Raw genomic sequence first — 12,522 nt, forward strand, 5'->3', positions numbered from 1 at the left:
CCCTGCCATGGCAGGGGTGGCACTGGATGGGTTTTAATGTCCCTTCCAGCCCAAACCATTCTACCACTCAATTTTATGCTGTCATAATTAAGTACACAGATCTATATTATAGACCTACATGTTTTCTTTTTTGGCTTGATATAATGCAGCTTGGCAATTTTTTAAAGATCTGCTTGGACTGCACTGTTCGTGGTAGAATATAGTATTTGAAAGTTTGACTCAAGAATACCAGAAACAGAGAATTTAAATATAATATTGATAAATAACACTCCTGTGTCCCCAGGAGTTACACATATCAATACATTTAACGCCTGGATCTAGGGACATTTTTGATTTTTAATTGCAATGTTGAAATTAGTAACAATGATAGTTACAATTGTCCAACAAAACCAAGGTTAGAAAAATATGCCTGAATGTTTGAAGTTCCTGATCATGCAGTGAAAAGAGAGATTTTCTTTCATTGCAGTGATTCATGCAATTAAATTAATACTGTCCCCATACCATTTCAACATCTGTTCTGTTGAAAATGTAACTGAAAAAGACTCTATAGGAGAATTGCAAAATAACTAGGTAAAAGAAATGAAGCAAAGAAGTTAGATGTCCTGGGGTGACTTTGTGATGCTTGTATCCCCATTTGTCTGTTTAGCCCTGAAATAAGTTTTGCACCTTTAAGACTGGTTCTGAGAGCAAAGGGGGAAGAGAAGGTACACCCCACGAGCTGAGCTGTGGTTCTTCCTGCATGATTGTGGAGAAAACATGAGGAGATGGGACGGAAAATCTACTGCTGCTCTGGCACAATGGGTGCGTGAATTGAAGGAAGGCAAGACTCAGAGAAGAAGTTCCACCAAAAGGAAAGCAGCCCCAACTGCCCATAGCTGAACTGCCAGGTATGATGGTGATGATCCGATCATTTCCGATGATGGTGACGTCCGATCCCCTGGAAGGAGCCTCTAAGACATATGCCCAAGGAAAGAAGGATAAACAGGCTTAGAGGGGCCCTGCCTTTAGCCAGGCAGGGGCTAGGGAAAACTGTGTTTTTTGGATTCACTGGCCTGGCACATCCACAAAAATACAAGGCCTTGGTCAACACTGGTGCACAATGCACGCTAATCCCATCAGGACATGTGGGGGCAGAACCTGTTTCTATTGTTGGGGTGACAGTGGGACCATGGCAGTTGACTCTGTTGTCTGCTGAGGTGAGCCTGACTGGAAATGAGTGGAAGAAACATCCCATTGTGCCTGGCCCAGAGGCCCTGTGCATTTTGGGCATAGACTTCCTCCGAAGTGGGTGTTTCAAAGACCCAAAAGGACTCAGGTGGGCATTTGGGATAGCAGCTGTGGAGACAGAGGGTATCCAGCAATTGAACACCTTGCCTGGACTGTCCAAGAATCCATCTACAGTAGGACTTCTGAAGGGGAAAGAGCAATGAGTGCCAATTGCCACCTCGACAGTGCACCGTGAGCAGTATCGGATGAATCGGGATGCCGTAACCCCCATCCACTGAATGATTTGTGAGCTGGAGAGCCAAGGGGTGGTCAGCAAAACCCACTCACCCTTCAACAGCCCCACTTGGCCTCTGCACAAGTTGACAGAGAATGGAGATTGGCTGTGGACTATCGTGGCTGGAATGAAGTGGCACCACCACTGAGCGCTGCTGTGCCGGACATGCTGGAGCTCCATTATGAGCTGGAGTCCAAGGCAGCACAGTGGTACGCCACTATTGACATTGCTAATGCGTTTTTCTCCATTCCTCTGGCAGCAGAATGCAGCCCTCAGTTTGCCTTCACCTGGAAGGGAGTGCAGTACACCTGGAACCGACTGCCCCAGGGGTGGAAGCACAGCCCCGCCATCTGCCATGGACTGATCCAGGCTGCACTGGAAAAGGGTGAAGCTCCAGAACACCTGCAGTACATCGATGGCATCGTATGGGGGAACAAAGAAATGGAAGTATTTGAGAAGGGGGAAAGGATCGTCCAGATTCTTCTGGAAACTGGCTTTGCCATCAAAAAGGGCAAAGTGAAGAGATCCAGTTCTTGGGAGTGAAGTGCCAAGATGGACGGCGTCAGATTCCAAGTGAGGTCATCAACAAGATCACAGGTATGTCCCCACCAACCAATAAGAAGGAAACACAAGCTTTCTTAGGTGCTTTAGGCTTTTGGAGAATGCACATTCCTGAGTACAGTCAGATCCTGAGCCCTCTTTACCTGGTCACCTGCAAGAAGAACGATTTCCACTGGGGCCCTGAGCAGCAACAAGCCTTCACCCAGATCAAGCAGGAGATCGCTCATGCAGTAGCCCTTGGCCCAGTCTGCCTGGTTTTGAAACTGAAACCACCACATTAGAGAACATGATTCATTACTTATTGATATCACAAGTCTTCAGGTCAAGCTCAAAAAAAGGAAAACCAACGTTTTGACAGGCAAAGATGAAAAAACAAGACCACAGGATTCAGATTTCCTACTTGCTCCCTCAAGGAGCTAAAACATAAGGAAGCCATGCCAGGTTCTGTTCTCATGCCATAAATCTAAAATAACACTATTGGCTTACTTAGATTTTACATTGACTTCAGGAGAGTTACTTTAAATTTACATCACTGTAGGATCAGGATCAAACTGTGGAGAGGATATTAAAAGGAGATTAAACATGATCTTAAACAGTGATTTCCCAGGAGATCCAAGGATTTTCAATTTGCAAGATTTTACAACCATCTGAGAGTTGGATAAATTTCAAATGCAGTTGTTGATAAGAGCATTTGCAGCTGCCAGAAGAACCTGTTTTAAGGATGTGGAAGCTGGCAGAGGAGCTGAACATCCTGGGAGAGTGTAACAGAACAAGGGAGGCTGTGAGAGAAGGGAGAGCTGAGAGCATTTCTGGGTGCACAGGGGCCTTTCTGGATTAATTCTACTCAGATATTTGATGGGTTTATGCTCTGGTCACTTATTCAGTAAAACTCTGAGTCTCGGTTTAAAGTACAGATATCAGATTTTGATATCATTCAGCCTGTCTTCTGTTCAAGACAGACTCGTGCTGAAAGAACTCAGAAAACTTTTGAATACTTTGGTCTGGATTGTTTTGCTTTTTCCCAGGCAGAAGACTAATATTCAGCATTTCCATGTCTGAGTGTTGATTTCGACCTTGATGCCTCATCTAGCTTTTCCTTCATTCATTAAACAGGATTTCTACAGAATTTAATGGAAAAACAAATTTATTTCTGGAACCTGTGCTCTTGGGTCTCTCCAGATGCAATTTGCAGGAAGCTCTCAGAGCATCAGCGAGAGGAGTGCAACAATCCAATCTGTAATTCTTGAAACAGAGGATGAGTTTCATTTCACTCAAATTAATTTCTCATCTGCCATAAGAGGACATCATATCCATCTTCTCATACTTTGAAAGTCATAGGCTCCGTTGATAAATTTTCCTGAATAAATGAGAACCTTAAAGAACTGATAAACAAAGAATGAAGCCTGGTTTTGTGCTGGGTAAGAGATCTCTTTGGTAAGGTATTTCTTTGGGTAAGAGATATAAGAAGAAATTAATGCTCTACTCTCAAACTATGTGTGCAGTTCTGAGCATCGTATGTCCTTTAAATTTCCTTACGCACCCATCTACAAACTGCCCAGAAATCAAATTGAACAGATCCACAGATGCTTTTTGAGCCCAACTCTAATGGTTCTGTACACCAAAGAATTGAATAAAACATACACAAAGCAGATATACAAAATTTTTTGTACCTTTAACCCTGAAAATCAAGCGCTGTAAATCATCCTCTTCAGGGATGTGCTGTAGTAACTAAAGTATACAGATTTTAAAGATACCAAGAGAATAATTTAAAATAATCTAAACTGCATTACAGACATGATACATTAAACATGAAACATTATATAATGGGCTAATTTGAAGAAGTCCCTGAGTCCTACGGGCCTTACATTTGTCTGTGGAAAATCCTTAAGGAAAGCATCTTCTCTAATTTACAAGTGATTTTTTTACTGTTTGTGTTTTATGATGCAACAGTGACCTAGTTCAAATTTCATACAATTATGTAGTGTTTGTTCTGGAATAAAATGGAACTGAAATACACATACAAGTAAAATAGTTTAATTTTATTGCCCAGAGCAATTACAGTGTGAAATCAGACAAAAAAGGGGCAGAGCCTGCTGCAAAAGATCAAAGAGAGTATTCAGATGTCAATATAACTTAATTTCTAGAAATAAATCTACTAGGAAATAGAAAATGGATTTTTTTCCATTCATTATAATAAAAATCCCAACAAGAGTATGGCAGGTACTGGAGCATGTCCCACATGACATTCCTGAGTAATCCATTAAATGTCATTATTTCTTCATTACTTCCAGTTGTGTCCACGGACTCCATGCATTTCACCTCCCTGTCCCAAATCAAACAGCCCTCCTGGCACCCAGTGTCTCACCTCTCAAAGTATTCATCACTTCAGCTTTTCCAATTAAAACCCCAATTAACAACAGGGATGTTTCTTTTCAGCACAAAATATTCAGTGCCTTGTGCAATTTGGGCCTGAATTTGCATGTCCTTTTCTCAGCCTCTGTTTAAATTGTTCATTTCCATAATAGATTTACTTGTTTTCTTTGTTGCCAGTCAAAATATTAAACTGAAATTTTAGCAACAAACTATTGATAAATTGACATTAAATCCAATGTGCAAATGGGATTGAGACAAATGGAGAAGGGAAACATTTTAGAAAAGTCAAAACATTGTTTTTATATATTTTAAACAAAAGGTGTGAAAATGTTATTTATAAATGTAAACCAAAATGAAACGTAACAAAATTTCTCAAACCTAAATGTTTAAAACTGTCTTTGAGTAGATTCGAACATTTAGTTCAACTGTAAATATATTTTGGGAGTTTCATTTCAAACAGAAAAAAAATGTTTAAATTGTTCCATTGAGTGACCAAAGTAGGAAAAAAAACAGTTCTCAGTTTAAATAAGGTTTATGGGAACACCTATAAATGCTGGTAACAAGTAATATGCTAATGACACGCACAGAAATATTCCACTGAACTTGTAAATTATGAAATTCACTGGTTTGATAAAAAAGTATTTCCATGACCTTTGTTCCCCAGGATCTTATGGATAGGTTCTTATGTTAATGTACCCAGTATAAATACATTTTTATAATTTACATACTCCCAGAAATAAAAAAAAAAGAACAGCCTATTTTTACCTATCTCTATACATATTAAACAACTAAAAGGCAATGAAATGTAAAAATGCAGCAGCTAAAATGTGTGAAACCAAACATTCATAAAGATATATCAAGACTGAGCAGCAATGTCACCCTATTCATGGTGCAGATTACAAGGCATCTGAGGACTGATGAAGATGGCAAAGTGAGGGTCTATCAAAAGCAGTTCCATGTTCAAGATAACGAGGTCATCACTCCATTGTGCATTTTTGGGATGGAATTAACAGAAAAACTCATTGAGGGTCAAAATACTGTATTGCAATCCAAGTCCTTGAAAGAAGCTCTTTGAGAAACTGTGCATCCAAATGGCAAAGAGAGGGAGTTAGATAATCAGTTTTTACAAAATGATATATAATAAGCAAAGTAGAGAATTGTGTAAAAGTAAGAGGAAAATTTGAGTATTAAGCGTTGTTCATAACTACACGGTATGGTTCTTCCACAGAAAACAAAAGCACTGCATTGATTTGTAATATCCACAAGATGCACTCAGAAAAAAAAGAATTGATTCATTTGTTAAAAATAGAGCTTTCTCCAATGACAGAAATAGAAATTTCCTGCACAAAACCCGGACAGCCGTTAAATACAGGGCTGACCTGGGTGTGCTGATGGTGTGTGAGATGTGGGAAGGGACAACATCTCAGTGCATGGAAGAGAGACTGAAAGAGGGGAAGTTTAGATGGGATATTGGGAATTAGGAATTGTTCCCTGGGAGGGTGGACAGGCCCTGGCACAAGGTGCCCAGAGCAGCTGGGGCTGCCCCTGGATCCCTGGCAGTGCCCAAGGCCAGGTTGGACACTGGGGCTGGGAGCAGCCTGGGACAGTGGAAGGTGTCCCTGCCCATGGCAGGAGTGGCACTGGATGGGCTTTAAGGTCCCTTCAAACTCAAACCATTCTGTGGTTCTGTGAGTCTAAGAGTTACACATCTTCTTTCTAAAGGTGAAGACTTTTTGTCCAAAGAAAGAAATGTTTCCAAAGTATTTTTTTTAAATATTTTCAAATACTAGCAGTGGCAAGTGGAAAGAAAACTTGCAAGTCTTATCAGATTCCCATCCATTTTAATCTACAGAATGATGATCAACATCAAGGAAAGGGAAGAATGACTAATTTAATTTAAATTTAATCTAATGAATCCACAGGTTTGTCAATGTATTAAAAACTTATGCACTGCCACATCAACAAACAAAATGCCATAACTCCATTAAAACAAAACAAAACAAAAAAAAGCTAAAAATTGGCCTTGAAAACAAGGCGGTTCTAATGACACTTGTCATTCATCCCCTTCACACGAGCTGTGACTCATCACATTTGTAAAACGCTTTGAAACCCTGAGATGAAAGGTGCCAAAGCACCACCACGATGCTCCAGAGGGGTGTCATCATTGCCATCAGACACGGCGCCTCAGGAAAGGGCACTTTGCACAGCAATTCATTTGGGATTTTAATCCTCACTTAGTCCTGCGGGAAGCCGCTGCTGCCATCAGATCCAAACCTGTCTCCAGGGAGGGAAACTGTCAGGAATAAATCCTTCACTCACAGACCCAAGACTGCTAAACAGAGAATTGGATCTGAATTAGAGCTTAGCAGAGTGCAGCATCAATTCAGCATCCACCTCTGTGGACAGCAGCTCCAGCTCTGGAGCTCCCCTCCTGCAGGACACTGGGAAGGCAATTCCAGAGCTCCCCTCCTGCAGGACACGGCAGACAATTCCAGAGCTCTCCTCCTGCAGGACACTGGGCAAATCATCTGCCTCTTTTTAGTTCATGCAAATGGTGTTCTAAAGAATACTGCACAGAGAATGACAAGATAAAAATATATGCAAATGCATAATACGCAAAAGGGAAATTAATTTCTTTTTAATTTACTATTATTATATCATTTTTATTTACCATCCCCCTGAATATAGCAATAGTTTAACTTCACAGTTACACTGAATACCTTTAAAATTCTTCAGTATTAGCTGAGGATTGGGTAATTTTTTGCCATTCTAGGCAGCAACACAGTCTCACTTTGACATCTGTGTCATTAAAATAACAGGGCTGTGCTGCTATTGAAGGAGAGATTCTGGCTCCACACATCAACACCAACTCATCCCCTGTGAGACAGCATCAGGATTTCCACAGCCAGCATCTGCCCAGGCAAAGGAGTTTGTGGGAAGCTTTGCAGGAGTCCCCACGTGCCCAAGCTCTGCCATTTGCCACTGTTGTTTCTGCTGATGAAATATTAATGATTCTCTGCAAGGTTCAGCTTGGTGCCGGTAATCTGTCACTTTTACCCACTTATCTATAAGTAAGCAAATGACATCAATGGTTAAAAGGTTACATTTTTTACTGATCTTAAGCCTCCATCTGACAGATGTTACTTTCTTTCCATAGGGGCCTCTTTTTGGCAGCGCACCTTAGAGGAATTGCCCTGAAATTAAATTCCTGCTTTGGTTCATTAGAATATTCAACAAGTGAATACATTTATAAATCATAATTAACTTCTCCTTTCTGTTTTGTTTTTATCTTGAATTGCTTTGCATTTATTTGTTACAGTTTTGGGGCAGAGAGAAAATATGTCTATTAAAGGTTTTGGAAATCTCTTCAAAAATAAAAAAACTTTTATTGATTGCTGCTGAAGGAATTTGTTCCTGCTTGGAGAGGATCAAGCTGTCCTTGTCTTTCTCCAGTTAAACCCAAACCAATCTGCAAACCTCTGCAGCTGATCAGTCACATATGGGGTCTGGCCCAAATTGCACCTCTGGCTGTTAATTCTGCTGTTAACCCACAGAATACTTTTGAAGTTAATGGAGCTGTGCCAGTTTTCATGTGCAGAATATTATTTCTGACATCGCACAATTACAGAACAGCTCTGCCAGGCTCCTTGTTTTTATCAAGAAACAGTTTATTTAAATCAAGTGCATTGTGTTGTACAACTCTTTAAAAAAGGCTTAAAAAGCCAAGGGAGTAGAAAGAGTAGGTCGCTCTATTACTTACAATAAGGGATTGGAAGTGCTTAATTTTGATGTAAATTCCTCTAAGGAATGATGGGTTCATTTTGCCTTGATATCATTCGAGGTGTCAGTAATTCTTTGTGGAAACAACATATTAGATATACAGAGAAGCTTTCCATAAGAGTACACTGGAAACCAACAGGTTTGTTACTTTTAGTAGAGTAGCAGAATAATTTGGGAGCAGTTTCTTTTCCTTTTGCTTTTTTTTGATGGCTTGGGAAATAATGTTCAGCATTCTCATGTCTCAGCAGAGGATGGTTTGGGGAAATCAGAGGACACATGAGCCCTGAACAAAGGGTGGGGGCTGCTCTTCCTCCTGACCCTGCCTGGCCAGCAGAGCAAACTGCACAGAGCTGCTCATCATCCTGAGGGATGATCAGCATGGTGCTAATCCTGTCTGCTAAGTGGTGATCACACTGCTAAACCCCTCAGACCGAGGAAATCAAGGATTGTGCTCCTGGGGTCATTCGGTTCCACAGCTCCACACCGCAGACGTGCACCTGTCTGTCACAGTCTGCCTCTGCTGACCTGCTGAAGAGTCTGCTGACAGAAAAGCACAGGGTTAAAGCTTTCTAAACATGATTCCCAAAGACAATGCAAAATTTAAACATGCCTCAAATCTATCTACACCCTGCCTCCCTGGAATTAGGGCAAATCAGGGAACAGATCCATCTCCAGCCCTGCAGTGCGAACTCTGCTCCCCTCCCATGAGACCAGAGCACAATGCCTGGGACACACTCAATGGCTCAGGATCAGAGGAGACCACAGCACCAGTGTTGGGAAGCTCTGCCTGAGGTGCCAACTGCACGTAATTCCCATCCTTCTACCCGGGAATAGGAACCTGCTGTGGGTTCTTGGCGTGCAGACCACCAGCTCTCTATGGAAGGACCACAGGGTTCACAGGGAGAAGAATTTGATTTAGAGCACCATTTGCTCTCCCTGACTACTCATTTGGATCATTCCTCTGGTTCAGAATACAATTTCTCTTCCTGTGCTGCTATTCTTCAAGTCACCACTTAACTCATTTGCATTTTTGCCCCTGGCAAAGAGAAATGTTCTGGTTCTTTCTGTGTTGATCCTTTTCTGTCTCCAGTTCACAATGTGATTATAAAAAATCATTGTAAATAAGCGTTGATCCTCCCATAAAACTTCATCTGAAACATTGTCCAGGAAGCCCAAGAAAACAATGTAAAGTGAAAGGAAGGGTAGAGGGGGAAGATGCATATTGCTATTCAAAGCCCAGACTGCCTGAAAGGATCCAGTGTGAATATAACATTGAAGTGACCTACAGAAAACATAAACACTTGATGTTTGATTCACGAAAGAGAAGAAACCGAGGTAAGGCATCAAATACTGTAAAAAACATCAGAGAATAATAGCTACAAGGCAATGTACAAAGGTGAAAGAAGAGAGATATTACAAAAATCCTGAAACAAAAAGGTGCTAATTGCCATTCATCTTAAAAGTAGGCAATTTTCCAAGGCACTGTAACTAGCCCTCGTCTTCCTGTTAGATGAAAGAATAGTATTTCCGGTAGAACACTTCAAATCACCCAACTCAAACCTCAAGTAAGAAAAAAATTCGCCCAGAATTTTCTGCGTAAATTGCACCAAAACTCACTGGATTTATAAAAGCAAAACATGAGAGCCCAGTTCAGTGTTTAATCATTGCAGCATCCTGTCAGTAATGACTTAGTGAGCAGGTTAACATGATTGTTTGTACCATTTAGCACAACTGTCTGGAGATACAGAAAATATTATTTAAGGACTCCCAGGGCCTGTTCTGTTCTGGTTCACCTTACACTATCTCTTTGAAACAGAAAAGTTTGCTTTTAAACTAGGGTTTTTATTTACTGTTAAATTAAACACATGAGAATGCACTTTCTGCTTGATTTTTAGATCTCATGCTCACTCAGCCAACAGAAATTTGCAGGAATATCTATTCCCAGCTGTACAGCCATGGAAATATGGAGTGTGTGGAAGATTTAGAGCTCTTCCTCTACCTTTAGAGGCCTGAGTGGTTGAAATTGCTCCTTTGTCTCAGAAAACACTGGCTAGAATTCACTCTTGGTGGGTCATTAGAGAAGGTTTGGGGGGGCTGTGAAGCAGGAGTAACTCCACCCCACAGGCTCTTCCCAGTGGTCACACACTCCAACTTCTTCTGGCAGGAGAACTGGCTTGGCTTTCCACCACAGATGCTTTGAACACGGCAAGTGTACGTTTGGATAATGTTTAAAGTCAAGCATTGCAATAGGTCAAGGCCAGCAGAATTAATGATCTACATCAGTAAATCACACAATCATATCTGTGCTGGTTTTCCCTACGTGGATAATAAAGGTAATGGGGTGTGGAATGAAGAAATAAACACCAGATCCTTCTAGCATTTTTTTGTGTAAGCGTTTCACAGGATTTTGGGATAAATTCTTACACAGCCATTTCTCCTTTTGTTCTAATCTTTACTGAGTTCTCCATAGCACAAAAGGTGGGGATACTGGGCTCTGTTTTGGCTTTTTCACCTGATCTTCCTGCTTCAGGAATACTGAAGGAACTGATCTTCAACTTAAAATGTCAATCCCATTTCAGCAGAAATACTTATTCCAAACCAGATAAGTTTAAGTCACTTATCCAGGATTACAGAATTCCATTTTTCCTCCATCCTTTTGGCCAGGCCAGCTGGGACCAGAATTACACACAGCCTGCGGAGCTGGAAAAGCTGTGCCATGGCCACTTTCCTCCTCTGAATTCTCTTGTATAAAAGGACTTGTTTATGAGAATAAACAACCCCACAAGTCATGATTCAAACCTTTTACAGCATCTTGAGGGTTTGTACTCATTAAAGTCTTAGCACAGATTCCTCAGAGGAAGCCAAAAACGTCTCAAACTTTAACAGCACTAAGGGATTTATAAGGACTAAAATATACACCAGAACACACTCAAACATGCAGTGAAGGAATGTTTGGTTTTGACATTCTGATTAAAATCTCCTGTCAGTCTGACTCCATCTGTGATGTGTTGGTGTTGGCTTGCTCACCACAACACAGCAGCATGGACCAACCCAACCCCAAACCATCCACAGGGTACACACCTGGGACTTCTGCTGGACAGGACAGTGCTTCCATCGGGAAAATTCACTGGGAATAACAGCAGTGGAAATGTTGTGAAAAAATGAAATGTTTCCACATTTTTATATCTCAAATGAAGAATATGACAGAGAAATAAGTTGGATTGCATGTTCTAGATGCAGAGCTGGCTGTGAGAGTAGAGAAAAAGCTGTTCCAGTAGCAGGAGATAATTATGGACAATGACAGGATATCTCATAAAGTCTCCTGGGGAAAAAAATTGATCCAGGGTATCAATAAAATTATTTCACTTTATCTTTTCATATTTGTCTCAGCCTCTTTTCCTTCTTTCTTCTTTCTACTTTACGACTACTCTTATTTAACCTTCAGCTCATCATTAAAGTAACTATTGAGCAGCAGCAATAATTTTATAGTGTACTCTATAATCTTCTTGCTTTTGGTATTAATCTCAGGAGGTTTTCTTCTTTTTAATATCACTTCTTAACATTTCCAGCATGATAAGGATGTATTCTCTGCTATTTGAATTGCTTTCTATTCGTACTAATTATTTCCCAAAATTTGAACAACACTTCAGTGCCAGGCAGTGAGACCCACAGCTTCACTTCATCTTCCTGCCAAAGACTTATTTTGTATTTGTGCAGAACTCTAGACCTGGTTGCATGACAGCAACCCTCCAGTCCACTGTATTCTTCAACAAATAAATAGGAATTTCATAACAGTCCTTGGGCTTCTCACTGATAGGGTGACACAAATGTACCAGAACATTGGTGCTGATGTAGCCCTGGCAAAGAAGGGAACAAGTACAAGATTAAATTAAAAAATAACACACCTACTTCTCAGTTTTGTTGTAATTCTGGATATCCTATTATATTGCCTATTACCAGGGACTTTTATGATTTTAGTTCTGCAGAGCATAAGCATCACCTTAACAGAATTAATAACTCTAAGTATTATGGCTACTAAGAATGTACCAGCAAAAATGCCAGAAAGCATTAAAGATATTAACATTACCATTTAAAACAAACTGTGGGGAAATCAAACTGAAATTAAATAAGAATCTTTCTGCTGGCTCTTCATTTTAAGGAAATCCATGAATTTCACTCACAAGAATGCGATTAGGAAATTAAATTAAACTGTTCAACAAGCACTGATTGTGCTTGTTGAAAATGGTGTGAGCCCCAGAAGATGAGACAGAACAAAGAGGTGACTTGGGAGGCTTTATCCTGACCAA

This window comes from Vidua chalybeata, chromosome 11 (genome assembly GCF_026979565.1).
Source record: "Vidua chalybeata isolate OUT-0048 chromosome 11, bVidCha1 merged haplotype, whole genome shotgun sequence".
NCBI classification, from domain to species: Eukaryota; Metazoa; Chordata; class Aves; order Passeriformes; family Viduidae; genus Vidua; species Vidua chalybeata.